At 45.6% G+C, this 22,068-nt stretch overlaps 1 protein-coding gene across 20 annotated transcripts in view; it reads left to right on the forward strand.

The window, feature by feature from the left end:
* HDAC4 (histone deacetylase 4) overlaps positions 1–22,068 on the forward strand; it is a 233,279-nt gene that overhangs the window by 86,185 nt on the left and 125,026 nt on the right. The window contains exon 1 of one of the 20 annotated variants that reach the window (XM_021275823.4): positions 9,799–9,935. The exons of 18 other annotated variants lie outside the window; for them this stretch is intronic. The gene's annotated coding sequence lies outside the window, so the exon portion shown is untranslated. Of the gene's footprint in view, positions 1–9,798; positions 9,936–9,973; positions 10,131–22,068 lie in introns of those variants that run through there. One more of the 20 variants, XM_013104370.5, reaches the window with a different exon arrangement.

A 22,068-nucleotide genomic window follows, 5' to 3' on the forward strand; every position in this document is an offset into this window, starting at 1 on the left:
CTGGTCAGCCAGGATTTGGGGCTCCCGACAGGCTCATGCCTCTGCAGACAGCAGCTTGTTCATCCTTGTTCACACCGGGACGTGTAAGAACGGGGATGTATGGCTTTATCAGGCTCTGGAAGCGTAGCTCGTGTGCTGAAAGGCTTGTCCTTTAGTGTTAAAAATACTCTTCCCTGTTCTCCACGGAGTCGGGGTGTGAGAGGGTAAATCATCATTAAAAGTGAGGTCTTCAGAAATCGTTTAAATGCCAAAACCGTACACTAAGATTGAAACATTGTTTGCTTATTAGCTTCTTGTTAGCCTGTTGTTTGCATATTTACAAGCTGCAGCTATTCCTGTCAGAATAGCGTATTAATTACTGTATTAATTTTAGCACCGTGAAGATGCTCTTTATTAAGACAGTGAAGAAACGGCAGGTTAATGTACCTTGATAGTACATTAATGTGCCTCTGTAAAGCCAGGTTAATGCCTGTTGCAGTAAATACAAGGTTATTTCCTTGTATTTACTGCATTTTGCTATTTACTACCCTACAGGACAAAATGCAGCCCCTGCAACGAGCATAACAGAAGCGTATTTCCAGCGGGAAGCAGCAGTGAAGTTCACCTTTGTAATTCATTGCTCAGCAAGGCAGGCGTTGTGTAACGCTTCAGCCGGCTCCCAAATTTCCCCCGATGATTTGCTGTATTGTTGTGTTTTTAAAAAGTTGCAGCACGCCCAGAATGCGGTCAGCAAACTGGAGGTTATTTATGCAGGACGGACAAGGGAATTGGCACATCTAGAGGCTCTCAGTAGCTCCCTGCAGAGCAGCAGGGAAGTTCAAGCATTAGGACCTCTTCCCTTGGTTAATACTGCACCATAACTCCTGTTTTGTTGGTCATAATCATAGGATAATTTAGGGACTCCAGCTCAAGCCCGTGCTTCGATTGTGTGTGGGGATAGATACAAGACAAGAGTCTTTTTGCCAGCCCATTAAGCACTCTTACTGTGACCTGAAGCATTCGTGTACGTGAAGCTCCAAAAATCAAACCACTTTTCCTGCAGCTTTGGGTTTTCTGGAGTGGGGACCACGTGGGGGCCTGCCAAAATGCGGCCCGTGGATGTCCTGAGCTTGTGGAGTAGGAATAGCAGGAGCCCGAAGCTCCTAAACTTGATTTTGTTGTGTTTTGTCTTGGAAAACAATATTTGTCTCTTCCTTTCTTAAGCACGAGGAAACAGTTATTAAACGGAGGAGGTGGGATGAATTATTAATGGCTTGTTCCTCTTCTAAAAGCCGCACTTAAATCTTAAGTGTGCGAATACAGAACTGTTTTCTTTGATGAGAGGTAACTGGCAGGAAAGTTTGCTTTATTGCAAGACCCGGCATGCTATTTTTCTTTATTCTTCCCTCACCTTGTTCAGTTTATTAATTCACAGTGATTGAATCTAGATTTCCTTAGATTTCCTTAGTTCTGAATGTTTGCAGTGTTATTTTCACAATAAGCCTTCTCCCGCTTGCCCCAGCGAGGGAAAGGTTGCTTTGTGCTTCTGCTTTTGTACAAAAAGCAGGTGAAGGAGGGAAGAGCCTTTGAATGCGTGACAGTATTTATATTAAACTTTTCGACTTCTTAGAGAAGGAGGAGATGGCAAGATACGAGCAGACTTTTAAAGGCTCACTTGAATTGTTAATCAGTAATCTGTTCCCATTGCCTCTGGCTCTTCTAAAAATAACAGTACTGTGCAATGAATGAAAAGTGATAAATATTTCATGGAAAGTTGATCATGGATTTGAGGCATTTCTCGGTGGAAAATTCTGCGTTTTTCAGATGTGATCCATCAGTGACTTTGCCATGTCCTGTTTTCCATGTGTGTAATGCAATCTATGCGTGCTTTGCCTGCATCTGCAACCCTAAAGAGACTTGGAAATGAAGATGAAGCCTGTGTGTGGCATTCTTTGTTGTTGTTTTTTTTTTCTTCTCTTACATTTTCCAGGTAACGCTGTTGTCCTGTGGCTTGTAACAAACATTGTGCTTCTTCTAGTTAGGAGACAAGTGCTTGTGTTTCCCTTCAAGGGCTGTAAAGGCTTCTGGAGAGTCCCGACACGCTGTCCTGATGCCTGCTGGTGGCTCTGCCCGTGAACCAGAGGGCGAGGGTGGAGGAGCAGCCGAGGACTGCTTCATTTGCAGCGTGTTTGCTTTGATCCAAGTTTCCTTCTCATCGGTGCGCTCTGTGCTACGGAGCTCCCCGGCGTGCTTTACGCCAAAATTAACTAGGGATGGTTTATTGCTATGGGGGAGGTAGATGCCGTCGGTCTGTGCCCAGCGGCCACGTGCATTCCCAGGGTTTTAGGAATTCCTATTCTGACACAAGATGCATTTAGCAAGATCCTAGAAGCTCTTCCCCGGCGTATATTGATTTTCAGGACTATATTTGGCTCTGCTTTTTCTTTGGACAGTGGAGGGAATATCAGGTGAATGGCTTGTGCAGTGATGCCTAAAATCATCCAGCTGCTGATTTGGAGAATTGCTGTTCACTGATTAAATAGACCTTTACTTTCCCTTTCTGTTACTTTTTCCACTTGCCCACCTGCTTCCCACCCCTGCCCCCAAAAACCCACTCCGTACCCAAAAATGGCTTGGGCAGAGACACAGTTCACTGCGTAAACAAACAAAAAGTGTAACCTAGTTACTTCAAAATGGAAAACCCCAGCAATGCTGATGGGCCAAGTTAACGTGAGACTACTGCCAATTTGTAATGACCTAACTTTGTTTTGCCTTCTTAAGTGTTCGGGCCTTGAAAGATGGGATGATGTCTTCAACAAATAGGGTCTTTTGAGAGCTGGGTGGCAATGTGAGCACTTAGCTCACCTGTACGGTTTCCTTCTGTGTGTTCTTGCTTTCCTAAACCACTGACTCTCCTGACTTCTCAAAGAGTACCTGTAGGAATGTCGTCCTCCCTCCTTGCCATCTTCTCACTACCAAACCACATCTGTCACCAAGCAAATGGGACAGCAGAGTTTTCATTTGGGTATGAATGCGGAACGAACTCATTCACACCGCAACCATCTCCTTTAGATTTATGGTTGGGGCTGAATTAGCATTCGCCACTTAAATGGCTTGATTTGAGGTCTACCTTAAGCCAGTGTCTCCTTTAACTTGAAACAAGTGCTTATGATTAAATATCTGCTCCTTTGGCTTAACTAATATCTTGTGATTTAAACCACTCAATTGTTACTACTTTTCCATCTGTTTTTCATTCAAGAAATTGTGTCATATTGGATGATTCATTCATATTTGATTAGAGATTTCATTATAAGCTAGTCTTAAGTTTTTATGATCTAATAAAAGGCTTTGGAATCACTGACTTGGAACTGTAATTGTAATATCATGCAGAATAAATGTACTGCACATTTTAATGATACTTTGCTATATATTTTTTATGCTGTTACAGTTCTTGCTAGTGAATTGTGTAAGGTGAATTTGTTTAAAAGTTCCTAACGAAATTCAACAACTGACCATTTCCACTGGACAGAGGAATTCTCCATAAGCTATTGTAGCAGCTCTCCAAGTTGCACTGAAGGGCACAGTCAATGAAATTCTGGTCAAAACTCACCTTCCTTAACCCATACTTGTAGTCCTGTTCATTAAGACAGTCATGCAGTAATGATATTATGAAGGTCTTTAAGATCCCGAGTTGTTGAGGTATCATGGGCATTGGGTAAGTGATTTTATTTTCAATAAGGAGGGTGGATCTGCCACCAGTGTGCAAATTGCTTCTTGGATGAAATAAATGAATGCACTTTTTTTTTCAACTTCTACTAAAACTTGACTAAACTGTTAGAACAGGGCATTTAAAATATATATATATTTTAAAAAGTATTGCAAGGAGCTGCATTTGTGTGCTTTTCTTTTTAGTATTCCAAAATTGTCTTAAACTTTTAAGTACTTTTCAGTTTTGTAATAACTTATTTCTGTCCTTTATATATTTAAGGAATTACTTTATTAGAAAAATTTTACACCAAGCTATTTTCTGCTGTACTTTTTGTAACATTGATCTGTACAGGGAAACTATCAGAGTAGATTTTATCCCTCAGCCATAATATATTTTTCTCAAAATGATTACGTGCAGGATATTATGCACCGTATTTATTGTGACTCAAAGATCACAAAAAATGGCAAACCCCAAAAGGTACAGAAGGAACACACAAACACCTGTGTAATATGTTAGAAAAAGAATAGAGAATGCTGCTTGGCTGGCCTGCCCTGAGTCGAGCTGTGAGAAAATGGTTGCACCTCATCAGTGCTGCTCTTGAGAAGCCAGGTCTTGTCGCAGACATTGCTGACAGCTTACATTCAGCTCTTATATTGGAGGATTAATTCAAATTGGCTCTTTTAGTTGTACCAGGACAAATAGGCTGGCACCCTGTTCAGCGTGGGCGTTTCTGTATGACTGCTTGGGCAGAAATTGTGGCTTCGTGGCAAATGTCACCGGGACCCTGGGATGGGAGCTGCGGAGGGAACGGATTGAACAGAGCAGGGAAGTGATGAAGGTGCAGCTATTTTGGGGTGAAGATCAATGAACAGTGATCCTGGGCAGTGGTCCTGGAGTGCAGATGGGTTTCCAGGCGATGGACGGAGCTTGAGGAGGTGGAATGGTGTGGGTTGTACCCATCAAGAGGGGTTTGGAGACATAGGCACAGAAGCTGGAGCACAGCTGTGTTCCCTGCAGACCTCTGGGGGAATGCTTTTTGTACAGCTTTATACTAAAGCAATGTATAGTTTATACAATTAAATGTCTCAGCCGAGCGTGTATCCCCATCCACAAGGAAAATAAACGCACAGGTGTCTGCAAATGGACACCTCGTCCTTGCAAGCCCCCTTTGGAAGCGGATGGCCGTAGCGAGGCTCCCTTGCATAACAGCACTCTGGAGACCTGGCCTGTAATCTCTGCATCAGGGCCGGGCTTGTTTGAGCGGCGCTTTGTGGCATGTGTGTTAGAAAGGCATCCAGGCCTTTTTCTGCAGGAATACGATAGTTCCTCACATGACTTAAAAATATCTGTGATTCATTCCAGCGGTTCATTACTCTGGAATGAGGAGGCTCTGCGTTTGGTGCCAGCTTACTCTGTGACCTTTGGCAAATCACTTGGCTTTTCTTCTCTTCCCCTAAAAGCGGGTAATAACAGTATCTGTCTGTCTTCCTAGGGGTTTGCTGCGGTCGTCACCAGCACAACACCTGCAGCAGATAGTAGGAAATTAAAATTAATTTGGTCCGCGTCATATCCAGGTTGTCGTCTGGGCATCCAAGCTGGAATCAGCGTTGGTCTGCTTTCTGTCTGTGGAAACTCAGTGTCCAGGGTAGAAGTGTGAAGCTTGAATTGTTGGTTCTCTGAGAAAATCAATTAGTCCATACTAAACCTCGTAGTAGCATCAGGTTTGTGTGCAGTAAATTTAAGGGTTTTTCCTTGATTTTTTTTTCTTTTTGTAGGCTTTTGCTTTAATATAATATAGGTTTGGGTAAATGTAATACATTGACTAATTCATTCCGTGGATGTATTTTTATGCACATACACAATGAGTTCCTATTGAGTAAATAATGTATTGTGGGAGTGAATGAGTTGGATGGAGGTAAAAAGAATTTGCAGGAAATAATCGGGGCTTCTGAACTGTTGGAAATGCAGGGAAATGGGAGAATGACAAGAACTGAAAAAAAAAACACCTTGTCTGAGGATGAAAGCCATGGCAGTGTTTGGAAGATGTTTAGAATATTCTCAATGTTAAATCAGCACCATGGGAGTTTTAAATGGGGAAAAGTTGAAATGGTGGAGGCGAAAGAACACTTCAGAGAAGTGGCAGTGGTTTCCTGCGTTTCAGCGTGTTTTTCTTCTTTTAATACAGTCTGTCTGAATTCTTTGTTCTTGTACTTTCTTTGAACTTGGAACATTTTGGCCAGACTTCTCCTGATAGTTGCCATCCTTAATTGAAACAACGGTAACCTTGCTGCTGTTTAAATGCAGGCTTTTGGAGACCTGAGCGAAATACTGCACTCGCACCTTATTTTGACAACTAACTTAATAAGAGGCTAAAGCTTTGCGTTTCACAACTGATTAATCAGAAGTAAATGCAGCCGGTGCTGCCTGAATTTTATTCTGATGCCTTGAGCCAAGCGGCAGGAACCGGCATTTCCTTGTGTTGCATTTCCCATAAGCTGTCTTATTTATAGCTTACTGCAAGGGGAAGTTAGTGTAACTAGTGCTGAGATAAGCCTGGGGGCCGGGGGAGCATTATCGCACCCGCACGCGGTGTCAGCGAGGCCACGGGCGGCTCCGAGCCCTGTAGCTGCCCTGTTGCGTGCGAGCGTCGTCGCTTTTGGGGAAGGGTTGTGGGCTGGGAGATCTGTGCCCACACTGGAAACGGTGTGAGCAAGCACCGTCTTGTCTTGTAGCGGGGCTCCGGGGCACTAAAATCTCTCCAAACTTGCTTTCTGGCTATTGTGGGTGTTTTGTAGCGCCTCTTCCTATCTGTTCTTGCTCCGTTCCAAGATGGGTTAGCAATCTGCTCATATAAATGTATATATTTCTGAAAGTGTTTCCCACATCAAAAAAGCTCTCCCCAGATCATAAAAATGCATGGAAATATAGAATTGTCTGGGGTGGGAGGGACCTCAAAGCCCCCCCAGTGCCACCCCTCAAGCAGAGCAGGCCCCGTCCAGCCTGGCCTTGGGCACTGCCAGGGATGGGGCACCCACAGCTCCTCAGGGCAGCCTGGGACAGCACTTCACTGCCCTCAGAGCGAAGAATTTCTTCCTTACATCTAATTTAAATCTACCCTTTTTCAGTTTAAAACCACTACCCTTTGTCCCAGCACGACACTCCTCTTGACAGAGCATCCCTCCCCAGCTTCCCTGTAGCCCCCATTAGGCACTGGGAGGAAATGTCAAGGAGCAGGAATACTGAAATCCTGGTTCCTCATGGTCCCCTCTGGCTCGTTTGGTTGGGATTTCCCCAGCAGAGATGTTCTGCCTTGCCCCACAGTGGATTTGGAGGCTCCACGCCAGGAAAAACCTGGGTCATGGTGGTCCCGAGGGGTGGTCGGGGCACGGTGTGCAGCGAGGCTCTGGGTCGGGGTGTTTCAGCCTGGCTGGAAGCTGCTCCAGCAAAGCTCGATGGCATCTCCTGTGCATGGGGACAGCCCCTTCCCAGCCACCACCGAGGGCATGGCCCTGATGGAGCCAGGCTGCAGGCCCCAGGCCTTGGCTAGGCCCTGCGTGAGCCCCACCTGGAGCTGCTCAAGCCCCATCCATCTCCTGGTTCCTCGCCCTGTGAGCCCACAGCCCTGAGGTGCTCCACGTGTTTGGGGGTTTCCAGGACCCACACAAGCAACATGTGGTCACCTCCTCTTGTGCAGGCACTGCCTGTTCAGTCCCCAAAAGCTGAGTCTTGGGCACGCAGTATTAGAGGAGTGGATGTCCCTTGGGCGTGCTCTTCAGTTGATGCTGCTCAAGAAAACACATGAAAGCTCAGTGTCACGAGTGCTATCTGCATAATCTCGCCTTTGATCTCTGTATTGATGATAATTATTTATCATATACAAAGCTGCTTTCTTTCTTTTTTTTTAATTTTGGTGCGCAATCACAAAGAAAACATTCCTTAATCCTCTTGGGTGGGAATGATGTTCATGCTTCTTTCTGACCTTGTTAAGCCATGACACCTGGAAGTGAAGGCATTGGATTTTATTCCATTTTTGTGATGACATCAAGCTTTTTAAACATCTCTTCCATCTGTTTAAAAATTAAAATTTGTAAATGCATTGAAATGTGTGGTGCTTCTCTTGCTCTCCCCCTGGAATGCAGAGAAGAATGGCTGAACTGTACCATGAACCCTCTGAAATTCAGGTGCAACCTCATTAGCACAGGTGTAACTATGACTCCTATTTCATTGGTAAGATGTCTTTTACTGGTAGGAAGGAGGGTGGAGGCAGAGCAGGACCCTTTCAAATGCCATACTCATGTTGTAGGGCTTGCAGGAAGGGGGGCCATGGAAGCAGGGTGGTGCGCTAGTCTTGTTTGGAGCAGAGATCTCCTTTTAGGAGGAGACATCCCATAGACATCCTGTAACACAGATCTGTCACACCAGGACTGGTGTCAAAGTGGACAAATTACTGCTGCTTTGCAGCTCTGCCTGCCCACTTACCCAGGCTTACCCAGTTTGGGGGCTCTGAGGCACAAGATGCAGATCTGGCAGCCAGCAAGAGGAGTTTTATTCCATTTCTGAAGTTGTTCGGTGATGATAAATGTTTTCACTTACTGATTTGATTTTATTTTGTTCTTGTTAGAGAAAGGTAGAGATTCAATGTCGCAGGATCAGAAATAGGTTTATGATGGTATTTGTGATCTACTGGCAGGAAAAAGTAAGCAAAACTAATTCTTGTTCTTCTGACAGTAAGCCAAGGAGCTGGTATGCTTGTTATTTAAATTGGAAGTTTCTTAAGATGGTATTAGACCTGCCCCATCTGTCTCAGCACAGGCTAGATGGCAAAGGATTTTGCTTAGTAAAGTTCTGCTGATAAATCAGAGAGCTGAGTGTGACAGTAATTCCTTTGAGCTAATGTGCTGCAGAGCTCAAATATGATATGAACGTGGCACACCTAGGTCCTGGGGTCCGGGAACATTTTGACCTGATTCTTCCAACTAATCAAAAAAGAGCATGATTAAACGGGTGGCAGATAGCTGAAAGTATCAGCGAAGCATCCCCTTCAGGATGGGATTAGACGTGCTCAGCGCCTGCCTGCGTACCCAGACTGGGATGCAGCCAGAGCTGGAAGCGCTTCCTGCCTCTAAATAAAAAAAAAAAACTTCTTCAGGAATCTGTCTGTCACTTGCATGAATTTCCTTAAAATATTTCTGAGCAGGTTTTATTACTGTGTTTCTGAGTGAAAGGTATTCTACAAGCTGAACAGGACTGGCCACGCTGCTGCTGGCAGCCACGGGGCATTCCCAAGTGGGCATGGAGACACAGAGCTCGACAGGCATGCTGAGCTCCGTCCCCTGAAACTGAAACAGGTCGTGTAGTGCAGGTTTGCACTGCCTCTGAAGTGCCCGTGTGAGGCTACTAAACCTCACAAGTTATGTTGTGGAATTTAAAGCCAGTTTGTTTCAGAGAGAATGGCTCCTCCTGTGCTTCTCCTACCTTCGATGGCGTGTGGGGTCTAAAAATGCAGCCAGTTTACCCTGCTAGAAAATACATTGTGCAGTTTGGCAAGCTGCAAGTGGGGAAAAAAGAGAAAGTACACGTGTACACACACGCATCTTTCCATCACTGTATGTATATATAGATATAAAAAATAAATTTTCTTCCATATTATGTGTAGATCCCTGTAGGTGAGACGTGTACCCTGAAGCAGTGCCATACAAAATCTAGATCTTTGTCCTCTATTCATGCAAAATCACAAAATCTAGATCTTTCTCCTCTATTCTTAGCTGTGGTTTTCAGGCTGCGGAGTTAAAAACCTGTAGGAGCTGGCGGGTTGTAAGGTTTTGGTGTGAAGAAGGCAGGAAAAATGGCTGGAGAGGAAGAGGATTGAGTCAGCCCTGTGTCAGAACTGTCGTGGTCCAAGCACAGCCCAAGAGAAGCTGGAGAATCGTCTGGTTTGCATCATGTGGATAATACCACAAGATGATTTTGTACCTTGGGCCAAGCTACTGGAGTGGCAGAGCCCCAAAAACTGGTTGCAGGTGATACTGCAGAAAAAAAGGGATGGGGTAAGATGTGTCACATCTTCAATAGAGTGTGAATTAACATAGCTGCCCCTTTATATTAAGGCCCTCAGCCATCAGCACTGTGTAGGAAAAAACCTCATTGCCTCGTGTCTGTTATTTGTGTCTTACGCCTTACACCTGTAAGTGGGGGGGAAAAAAAGGACTTGGGCTTGAAGCAGCTGTGTTGTGACAGGATAACGAAGGTGAGCAATTTCTACTTACAGCCGCCCTGGCAAGTGAAAGGATCAAAGCTGGAACACTTTCTCTTTGGGTGCTAAAAAGTAATTGCATTTAAACCAAAATTACCAGCACTCTTGCTAGGAAAAGGTTTGCTCCTGAAGGGCTCCTGCCCTTGCTGTGGAAAGCAGCAGAGGGCTTCTCCTGAGAATTCGAGTGCGGTAGGTTCTGGGGACAGCTCGGTGGCAGTGCTGGTGGGAAGCTGCGCCTTGTGGCGTACCTGCCTTGCCTTAGAGATGTTGAATTGCACAGGGATTACTCACTGGGGTCAGTAGCAGCGACTGCATATTTGAGGTTGAATGGGAAGCTTTCACTTTTAATGCTTTTCTTTTTTCTTTTTTCTTTTTTCTTTTTTCTTTTTTCTTTTTTTTTTTTTGGTGTGGCGTAAAGTGTGGGTTGTGATTCTTATGAAGTCAGCGGCATTGCTAATGGTGCTTTGTGGGGGGGGAAGTTTGTTGCCAGCAAACCTCAGTTCCCAAATTATCCCTTCCTTATGGTGCTTTGAACACGTCGTCTGCACCTGAAGGGGTCATTTTCAGCTGGGGGTGGGGTTGAGGACGTTGTACTGCAGCCCCAGATAGAGCCAGAGGATGGGGAAATTTCATCCTGCTGGGATTTAGGAGGGATGTCCCAGGGGAGGAGTGCTTGGAATGGCTGAGCTCTGCTTGGTCAGGCTCTGCCTTACCTCGTGGTGCTAAAAATGAATAAAGGATTTCCTTCGGGACCTGCGGTGGTGGCTGGCACCTGCTCATGCAGCACCATCACAGTCTGGTGTAGCCCGTGGGAGTTGGGGTGTGCTGGGGGGGGTGGCGAGGTTTTTATCCTCTTCTTTTAGGGGAACAGCGGTCTCTTGGTAATGCACATGTGCATCTCAGCCCTATAGTCACAAAGTTAGTTAAAGTGCAAGGGAAAGATGAGGGTGATCGGTCTGTTTTGTGTCCGAGCTCTTGGATTGTCTCTGTAACCCTCCGTGGGTGCATCTAGTTGTTGAGTTTTTTAATGTAATTAGAGTGAATAAGGGAAAAAAAGGACACCTGAAATAACTTTACGGTACTTGTTGCTCCTCTTATGTACTTCAATGACCCGCCTGATAGTTTGTCTCCCGAGTGCTTCAGAAATGAAGTGCTACTCTGTTCTGCAGGTAAACGTGCCGTGTCTTTATCTGGGGCAGAAAGGAGGGATGACACCCCGCTCACACATCTCCTCTGCAGATGCTGCTCTGAAATTCTGCGGCCGTCTTTGTGGAAACAGCTCCTGCTCGGAGCTCGATGGGTGGTTTTGGGTTCATGCTGGCAATGCTCGCTTGTAGAGCTTCGTGGCTGGGCACGTGAGATTGCAATGTGGAAGAGAAATAAGGACTTATCAACTTAAAGCTTTTCATTTCCAGTGGTGTGTTGTTGTTTTTTAAAGGGAGGGGAGCAGGTATTTGAAATGAAAAATCAGTAGTAAAAAAAATAAAGTAATACTGAAATTGCAGAGATCTAGAATGAAAGCATAGGAAAAGGTTTAACTCCAGTTTAGATAATTGCTTCGTATTAGCCTTGATAGGTGATATGGTAGTGTCCAGATGCTGATAAGAGATGGAAATTAAATAGCGGGACAGGCATTGGCTAGGTGGACACAAATATCAAGAATCCCAAATAAGCAGCCAAGAAACCCATCTAGCTTTAAGTGAAGCCAAGTATGTACAATATCTGTAATTAGCTTTCTCTTATTTTGAGGCAGAACAAGAGAGAGGGGCTAATTTCACCTTGTTTGGTGTACCAGGGAGTGGGGGAACCACTGCAGAAACTCCTGGTTCATCTTGATGTGGGAACACACAAATTATAACACTGTTCTCTACACTTTCTGCTCCTGCAGCCAGCTAGTGGGGACCCTGTCGCTCAGTACAAAAAATAAAAAAGATTATCTTTACAATCAACGTGAAAACAATACACGTGGATCCTAAAATGAAAAAAGCAGCCCTTGGATTTCCATTTTGCACAGGGCGTATATATTCACAGTGATGACACAGGGATCTTGCACAGAAAGAGGCTGGTTTGTGTTTTGAGCCATGATGGCAGAGAGTTTGGAAGCCGGATCTTAGGGAAAGGCTTCTGGTGTCAGACCACGTATTGCAGGTCTGGGGATGCTCTTCTGCCTTGGCGAACGCTGGCTTCGAGATCCCCAGCTCAGCTCGGCCTCTAGTTATGGCGTTGTGATTAGCACCTTCTGTGATGCATGAAATCTGCCTGGCTTGGGTTTTTTAGGTCAGAGGTTGGACTCGATGATCTTGAGGTCTCTTCCAACCTAGAAATTCTGTGATTCTGTGTTTCTGATGGGTTCCTGTTTCTGTTTTTCTCTGTTCCTCCGTGCGCTGTCTCCTTTTTTTGTGCCGTCTTTGCGCTTTTTTTCTTTTTACAGCAGAATAGCTTAGGGCTGATTTTGCTGCTTCAAAAGGGGCGAAAAAGCCTTTTGCGGGTGACCGCCTGACCCGATCCCTGCAAGCGCTGCTCCTGCCGCAGTGAAGCCATGAAATGTTCAAGGGGTCTGGTCAGCAGCTGGGAGATCACGGGCTGCTTCCACATCTGTCTCCGCATCTCTGCAGCCCTGGGGCTCGTGCAGGACCCGGAGAGATGAGGGAGCAGGAAGGCAGCCTGAGCACGGGGCCCAGTCCCGACGAGGAGAGGGGCCATCTCAGCTGGGTTGCTGCTTTCCCTTTGAAGTCCAAGCCTCCAGCTCCCCACACCACGAGTCGTCCTAGGGCACAGTGCTCAGGGCACTTTCACCAACAGAGGAAGGAATTGGGATTTGACTTAGATGCTCCCAGTGCTGCTTGCCACCTCTCCTTCCCCCGAAAATATTCACTCACAGGTGTGGGCTGTACATTTTCAGGGTCAAACCTAGCCGTACTTAAGGAAAATCATTTGTTGGATGACTTCTGCTGTGAAATCGGGTTCTTGTAAAGAGGAATCAAGTCACATCTTTTGCACAGAGGGGGGAGCTTTGAAGTTTTGCTGCTGTTTGCTGGGTTTGAACAGGCTCGCTGCAGTGCCACGCCAAGAGAGACGCAGAAAATGCAGTTACTTGGCAACTTGTCCTATACATCACCGAACCCGACCAAATTCCTGAAGCTTGTAAACACTCGTACGCTTCTGCCAAGCAATAGCTCTCTTGTGCTGTTTCTCACATGCTTACCAATGTATGTTTTTCCGTGAATTTTTTTAAATAAGGATTTAGGCTGCAGTTTGGAGGTTTGGCTACGTGTAAATGCACTAACAAAGTTATTGATGCTGTCAAAATTACTGATGCCAGGGTAGAGCACAGGAGCTACACCAGAGTTCTCCTGCAGAAGAAGAAAAATCACTTTTGAGTGAAGTGCATGAGAGAGCAGACAAACACGAATTATGTGCAATATGAAAATCATCATATTAAGAAAACTTCTAGCTCTTTAAAGCTGCTTTATTTATTTTTTTCAAGCAGTCCTAGAAGATGCTAGTTGTTAAGTTGGCATGCAGCTGAAAACACGCTGTAAGCTTTGTCCCAGAAAATAGCTTCCTGCGTATGATAAGAACTTCCACTGCCAAGCAGCACCATCACGGCATTGTGTCACACCTTCGAGTTACGCTATTAACTGCTATTTTCCATCTAAATACTTCTTTACGTCTGCTTTACGTCTAAATGCCTAAGTTGCATATCGCTTGGTGAATACAGCTGCCTGTGAGCACTGAGAACATCTCCGACTCCGGCATAGATGGTGATGAAGGTTAAACCCTGCTTAAATCTGACGCCTCCTTGATGGGTTCAGCACTGCCTGCTAAATGGGTCTCTGCCTCGTTACCTGTCTCCGTCAATCCTGCGGAGCAAAGGAGAGCTGCAGGGTCGTGAATGTTACCCTTCCTTCCTTCCTTCCTCAGGCAAGGCAGGTTTGCCATGGCAAACCAGATCTGATCTGCTAATCTTAAGCTATTCATTTTCACAAGCAGTGGATCTTTAGCCTTACGTGTGCCAGGTGGGCTTGCTGCCGGCACCACTTGTGAGGCTATGGTCAAAGCAAGGAGAAATCAGGTTTAAAATTTCAAGACCTCACTAAATAATTTTGTTTTTTTTTTTTTTCCTTCCAAAGGACCAGCTAGATGTCGTATTGCCATGTTTTTGCTGCTGTCAGTATGGCTGGAAAAGCTTCTTCATCCATCTGAGGCAGGTGCATGCCTTTAGTGGGAGGCTTGAAATCTCTTCCTTTTTTTTCTTTTTGAAACAAGTCATCGTAGAGCATTGCAAATCTGCTGTGTAGGCTTTGTCCAAGCCTATCTCTGTGCCCTGTCTGAGCTGAAGGTGAGTGGCGTTGGCATCCCTTGTTATTTGTAGCCCAGCGCTAAGATTTTCAGCATGCTGTGGTGCTAGGCTTTGAAAGCCTTCCTTTATTGAACTTTAGGGCACAAGTAATGAGAAATGATGCCAGACGTTTCCTGTGAAAGGTTTCCTGTGAAACCTTGAAACTCGTTTATTGGAGAAAATGTTCAATTCGTGATTTTGTTTTAATCTAGTGGCAATCTGCAGGTGTCGCCACTCCTGAGGCTCCCCAGGGATGGACGTGGCAGTGGTCGCAGGCGGATGGTGCAGGAATCTTCCCCCAGCGCTGCTTGTCGGGAGGTGCCACGGACTGTCCCCAGCTCTGGCCATGCTATTCAGGCTGTCCCATGCTGAGCTGTCCAGGGAAATTAGTAATCACACCCTCACCCAGCGTGGGGCCGAGTGGCAGGAAGGACAGAAACCGCTAGATGCCTTTGTCGAGCTCTTGCGCAGGCTTTTGATGGTATCATTTTTCCATTAACTGCGAGCATTTACACTGAAGTGGCACAGAATCAAAGTGCTGCTGGTTACGTCTCCGCTGGTTTTGGTGTGGTACAGTCGTGTACAACACCAGGGATTTCAGAAACAACACGTTTCTTAGGCGTAAATCAGGGCAGATGGTAAAACCGAGTGACTTCCCAAATACAACAGGCTTCCTCACTAGAAACCAGCGGGCTCCTTTCTGTACCCATAACATCTCCTGGCAGCCCGGTTCTTGCTATACCAGCTTAGTTTTGTCATCTCCTCTTGTAGAACGGCCTCCGTGTCTCCAGTCAGCTCAGTAACCCAGCTTCTCCATGCCCATGGGAGGGGTTGTGCATAGCTGTGAAGTGGAAACATGCAAATTAAAGCGTGCTAAATCACGGGAGGATTAGGCTGCAGTGATTTAAGGCTGCCTTATTTCGGCATGGAAACGTTTCGATGGAATTTATCATACTTTGAGTTCTGCTTGTTGTCTGTGGAGCTGAGGTGGGTGGTCCCACTCATGGGCAAACACAGAGATCTGTCTCTTTCTAGAAGTTTCTGTGTACCAGAGGTAGTAACAGCAGCGTTTTGGAAATGCTACGTGCTAATCTGAGATCATCAGCCTTGGTGTTTAGGGCAGTAACATGTGCTGTGGGAAGGGACATCTTGCAGGAGAGGACCGGGATGCTCCGGGGAAGCAGTGAGGGGCAGTTTGGTATCACTGTGGTATTGCAGGGCTGTTTGGTTTCCCTGTGCTGGTACCAGGAACCACCAGAGGGGCGGGTTAATTTTTCCTTCCCTCTCTACTGAGGGTCCTTTCTGAAACCCCAGGTCTGTGTCCTTTGGGAGGGCAGAGCAGATCGGGGGCTCCTGCAGCCCTCGTGCCCTGTGGGGTGCAGGAGCTTGGTGTGACCTCCAAGCACGGTGCTTACTGCGGGCCTTCATTGTCGTGGCAATTAGTTTGGCCCTGCAAAAAAAAAACTTATTTTGCTAGTTGAAAAGCCCTTTGCTGCAGCCACAGAGCCCGCAAGCACCTGAGTTTTTCCCTTCACCGGTGCTTGCACACTGTAACCCAGTTGTTTTGCAGTTTCTGTGGATTTATCCATCTCCCATCCTTCACGGTGGTGTATCCATCCTTCAATGTCTTCCAGACGTTGTGGTCTTTTTCTCTGCGGTTGTTTCAGTTCTTTAACGCCCATCTTAGAAACCAGACACTGGAACCGTAAGTGTTTATCGGTGCTGTTTAGAAGTAAAATCCTCTTTATGCCCTCTCTCTATTTTTAGGATTTATGAGCAAGAATTGCTTTTCTGAGGACGATGCTCTAAAGGGAGCTGAGCAGTTCATTTTCACACATGCTGCTGCGTTTTATGAATATTTCAAATGGTCTGGCTTGCCTTGCAAGGATGACTGTTTCTGTAATCTGTTGGTTATACGTCTTAGTGGATGAATTCTCTGTGCTGGAAGAAAAAAAAAACACCACACACCTTAAGTTCAGATTTTCTGTAAATGACATGGCACATTGAGACATGTTAATGCTTTATAATTGGTTCATACTCATAATGCTTTAATTGGTTCATATTCATGCTTTTCTAAACCTTTAAGAAAAAAGGGATATGAAGGGAGATGTCAATGCAAGTCAGCCTTGTCCTCCTCTCTCCGTTGGCCTCTTGTCTTCACCTGAGAAGCTCTTCAGGGCTGTTGCAGGCTCCTGCCAGGAGTTTAATGTTCAGCACAACCTGGGAGCCCAGTGCGGGGCTTCTGGAGGCAACCACGATGCAGAAATGAGAGGGACGGTACTTGAATGTAGTGAGGGAGGGGGGATTTTTGGGTGTAGTACCCGGTGTAGGCAGGAGAGAGGAGGATGGACGAGCTAGTGGGCCAGCGAGCCCTTTCCCTTCAGTCTGTAGGGCTTAGGTGAGTGGGCTGCGAGAGGTAGCTGCTGTTTAAGCCGTGGCTGCACGGATCTTGCATTAGTTATGAAATTGTCCCGCTGACGTTCATTTCTAGACTCATTTCTTGGTAATAACCACGGGTACATACTGTTTCAAGAAAGCAATGGGCAAATTATTTCCATCTCTACTTGTCTCCAGTTACATTAAATCAACTTTAACCTTCCTAAACTTGTCTTTAAAGCAGCCTTCTTCAGCTTACCTCCTGTAGCTGTTCTTCAGCTGCATGCCCACATGTCCTTTTTTATCTTTTTCCAGTTTTCTGAATGCCTTTTGTCCATGTCTCCCCTTTGTGACCTAGTGTCCTCTCAAGCCTTGGTCAGCTGAATCACTGAACCCTCTTGAGGTTCTTTCTAAAACCTTTTATCCTTTTCAGTGCTCTGAAGAAAAGTCATTTTTATTTTGGGTAAGGATACAAAAATATTTTTCTGTCCTCATATATATATATTTTAAGTCTCTCACCTTTGAGCTTCTCGCAGCATCTTGTTCCTTCTTGCGGAGGAATAGGTCCCACTCTTAAATTTCCTAAATAAGAGTGTTTAATTCACTAGCACTGTGTCACTCATTTTATTCTCTTTGTTTTTACCACTGCTGGAGTTTTTGAGCTGCACACTGGGATTTAGGTTTTGCATTAGCTCACATACACGCTCCCCCATAGCCCTGCGGTCAGGCTGGGTGCTACACTGGAACTCACACCAAAATCCCAGTCTGCAAAGAGCATGGTGTTTTATTCTCTAAACAGCAAGAAATGTTGAAGGAGATGCTTTAGTATTTCAGGTTTCTTTTAAGCAATGTTTACGTGGATGAGCATGGTGAGCAAACCTCCTGACCTCAGAGGTTACGTTCCAAGGAACAAAACCAACTCTTTGTGGAAGTGTTTTGACAATTCAAGTTTAACTACGATGATATTTATAGTTACCATATCAAGACCATGTTTTTTTTTTTTTTTTATTTTACTAAGACTGCTGTTTCTTCACCAAGCACAATAAAATCGTATTTGATCCTAAAGGACTTGTGCATGTTAAGCAATGTTAACCTGCATCGCCTTACTCGCTGGAGCAGGAAGGGAAGGCTCGCTCAGCTGTTGCTTTAGCTGCAGTTGAGGTAGTGTAGGTGGAACATAACCCACATTTTATACAGCTCTGCATGGTTTGTCTTCGGCTTGGATTCTTCTCAGTTCAGTAGCTTCTAATAGTGGGGTCAAAATAAAGGTGAGGCTGTCACTTCTGCACCCAACTTGTGCCTTCTTTTCTGTGTGTGCTACGAAGGGTTTTGAGAGATGGGTGTCACAGAGAAGTTGATGAAAATGTGATGAAGGAAATAAGAGAAGTGGGAGATGGGAGAACCTATTTGGGTATTTGTCCTTGTTCATCCAACCTTCTTTAAAGAAGTGTGTACTCCTCTGTCAGTACATGTCAGGTTAGGAGCACACTGTCTGTCCTTCTCTTCCCTCTTCTCAGCAGAGCCCTGTAGAGCACAGGAGTGTCACGGTCCTTGTTCTAGTGTCCAGTTGTGGTTAGGCTATCCAAGAAAATAAAGATATAGGAAGACAAAACACTCATTTTTAAGTCTTAAAATGTACACTTATTTTTTTCTTGCTTTTATAGCTCAGGCAATGTGGAAGCTGGACAATAGGATAAACGTTGAGGGGTGGGAAGCAGACATTGTGCTCCACCTTTGGTTGATGCTGGGAAGAGTGGGAAATGGATGTTTTAGGTGCTTGAGTGACCTACCATTTATATACATGCAAGGTTTTGCTAAATTCAGATTTTGTTCTCAATGTCACAGACCTTTTAATTGCAACTAGTTGCGTATATAGGATGGGCAGGTGGTGATGGCAGTCTTCTTATTGTCCTCTGAGATGCTGCTGCTGCTCAAATAGTTGGGGGAGCTGCTGAACAGACACTGCTGCCAGCCAACTGACTCACACGCTTTAATAAAATATCCAGAACTTTAATTCTAGAAGCTCGAAGCAACAAAATTCCGTTGTCCCTCTAAAAGAATGAGTCCCTTTATAATGAAGTTTATAATGAAGTTTTATGTTGCACTATTTTCTCCTTAAGAAGGAAAGTTTAAAATTAAAAATAATAATAAAAATGTATTCTTTGTGAGACTCCATACAATTATAACTAAATCTGGATCTTAACTGTTGTGGTGTTGTGGATATTTTGTGTTAAAACTCATCCTGTATCTCTCTGGCTCTCCACGTGTATGGGAAGAAGTGCCCCTGCAAACCAGATAAAGGAGGTAATGTTCTGGTCTTCACAGACTGGGATATTTTCAGCAGAATGAGTGCTGAATTGTTGTCCCCTCTTTAAAAGGCCGTGCTGATGTCAGTGGCTTGAAGGCTGTGCATAAATGCCAAGAAAAAGCTTGCTTTGAGTGTGGATCGTCGCTGTGACGTTGGAGAACTTGTCATGCGTGGAGTACTCCTAGGATGGGGGGCGCAAGAAAAATCTGCCATCCTCTTTCAGGATTTGGGTACCAGCAACTGAAAGGCTGATTGTTCCTCTTAGTCTGCTCTGATTCAGATGGGTTTCCTTAACAAAAGGGTTTTGTAATTATTCTCAGGACTTTGTCAGCCTGCTACGTTTAAATACATTCACTTAATCTGGTGCATCTTTGAAAAAAAAAAAAAAAGTTTTTAATAGAAATCCTAACTCAAGTGTTTCATAGTATTTGCTTTAAGGAAGTGAAAGACATGATTTTGTGGAAATGAGGAAGTGCCGTAACGTAATTTTTCTGTACTGTCATGGAATCGGAGGATTTTGAGGTTGTCAGAATTTCTCTAGAAAGCTATTTATTTTTGAGCTTCTCTTAAGGTGGCCTATTTTGTTCTGCACACCTTGGCCATTTGGGTTGGATGAGAAGTGACGTCCTGGGCTGATGCACCTGGCGTTGGGTGACTGGAAAGCAGAAGCCCCATGAGAGGAAGGCTGCGGGTACTTGCCTGTCTGAACGAACACCTTGGGCCAGGATCCTGGTTTCGAACAGGCTGCAGAAAGCACTGCAGCCTCAGAGCAATCCCTGGGATTTTGTGAGAGCTGTTGAGCTCTCTCCTCGCTCAGCTTGCGATTCAGCTGCTATTTTTGCTCCTTTTCTGTGGCTGAGGACATCGCATCGCACGTTTTGGGGCTTGTTGTACAGCTGGGAGCCACTTGATTGGTGACAGAAACGAGCTGCCTAGCCTATTAATAATCACCATTCATTCACTGGCTGCTTCAAACAGTCAGAATATGTCTTTTTTGGTAAACTCCAGCATGCGTAACGGGAAAGGCAATTCCAAAGAATTTTCTTTTACCTTTCCTTTTGATCCGAGGGAGCTTACATACCACCGCTTAACTTCTGAATGAATGAGCGCATCAGGTCCCGAGCTGCTTATTGGAGTCCTGGTTTTCATGAAGAGTCCCACGGCTGCCAGCACCTTCCTTTGGTGGTGCCCAGCTCCTGTGCAGCTGCTTGTGCCCCTGCTGGTGACAACATTCCCCCTTCTCATCCCCAGGGATGCTGCAGGCGCAGGAGAAGGAGCTGGCTGCATGCTCTCCGCGTGGCTTTGGCAGAGCACCAGCATTCCTCCTCAGCAACAGATAGGTGACTTTGATCTCCCCGGCTCCTCTTGGTGTCTTCAGGAAGCTGACAGCGTTTCCCTGTAGCAGTAACTGCTTTTATCACACGACTCTCTCCAGTGGCCTGGCCATTTACCAGCTGGCACCACCCTGGCTCAGGAGAACCTTCCCCTCGGTTCCCATCTCGCTGCCCCACGTCCACTCCCAACGCCTGATCTCACTGTGGTGGGTGCTACCGTGAGGAAACCAGTCTTTACTCTTCTTCCTTGACACATCCAAGCAAGGAGGAGATGTGGTGCCTGCTGTCCTCCTGTAATTTTGTCCTCCCGGCACTCCTGTGCTGCTCTGTGGTTGCTTCGCCTGCTGCCTTCTGCTCACACCGATGTGGTGGTCACAGCCTTGCCAGCTCTAGAGCCTTGTAAAGTGGTCCAGGTGTCTAGCAAACCCTTGCCATGTATCTCTCAAACTCTCCCATACACATCTAGCTGGGTGGATTTTTTCCTGACCAAGAGTTTTCCATATATATAACCTCAGGATGAGACTTCAGTCCTTTTTCCAGGCTCCTGCCCCGTCTCCTCAGGTCTCTAATTCTCCTTTCAAAAGTGTCGTTTTCCCTTCAAGGAAGTTCAGGGTGAGATGAGACAAGAGCATGTGAGAAATCTGTGTGGGTTTGTTTCTTCAGAAGTATATCAGATCTTCCTTTAACCTCCCTTTTTGTGCTGGGTATCTGGTAAAGCGCGGAGTTCCTTGTACCAGCAACTAGACAGATGGATCAAAGAGCTTCGATTGCTGGATAATGCTTGCAGCGAGGAGGCAGGTAAAATTACATTCCCAGGAACGTCTTTTAAGAATGGGGGTATGGGATTTTTTTTTCTTTTTTGTATTATTGTATTCTGTTTTTAATTATTATGTAGTTGTTTAGACACTTTTCCCATGGAAACTCAAGTGGGTTTCAGTGGCTACCCCCCAGGATGAAAGGAAGGCATGAGGAAAACATGCAAGGAAAGGTTTGCCGCAGCTGTATGAAGTCTGAAGTGAGGAACATTCCAAGCTTACTCGTGATCCCACTATCTTTGATTTCAGTAAAAGCACTGGAGATGATACCAGTGCTCGTTTGGTAGAGACATTGTTGACTGCAGCAGCAAGATGGAGTGAGATAACGACTGAAAAGGAGGCAGCGAAAGTTGAGCATCTCCCTCGGGGCACCTCTGTCCTGCACAGGCACATCTCTGGGAGACATCTGTGCCATCCAGGTTTGATTCTTGGCCTTCCTGCAGACACTGGGACGTGAACTCTTCAGATACTCATTTAGGACTTACTGTTTTGTGCATTCTGTGGTGCTGTGTTTTATTTTTGGAGCTCTTGGCTTTCCTGCTGCAGGAGGATGTAGTGCCGAAGGGGCTCAGGAGCTCGGGGTGCTGCAGCCTCCCATCGAGAGTCCTGGAGTCCTCTGAGGTCCTTTAGGCAGAGCCCTCAGGGATGCATCTGGTCCGTGAGATCTGATATTTGGCTGTGACAATCTGCATTTTCCCAAACTCTGAGGCTGCAAGCTGGAAAATGCTACAAAACGTCATTTTCTGTCTGTTGTTGATGTAATTTAATGATTTTTCTTCTCCAAGTAAAGAGGTATTTTGTACTGTGTAAGATGGAGAGGGCAGGATAAATGGACTGGCCTTCAAGTTTTAGTTTCCTTACCATCATGAATAAAACGTGCACGCAGACCTCCCTCGGGCTTCTGACACGTGTCAGTGCCACGTCTGCGGGCGGAGGGATCGGGATCAGCAAA

Source organism: Anas platyrhynchos, chromosome 7 (assembly GCF_047663525.1).
Source record: "Anas platyrhynchos isolate ZD024472 breed Pekin duck chromosome 7, IASCAAS_PekinDuck_T2T, whole genome shotgun sequence".
NCBI classification, from domain to species: domain Eukaryota; kingdom Metazoa; phylum Chordata; class Aves; order Anseriformes; family Anatidae; genus Anas; species Anas platyrhynchos.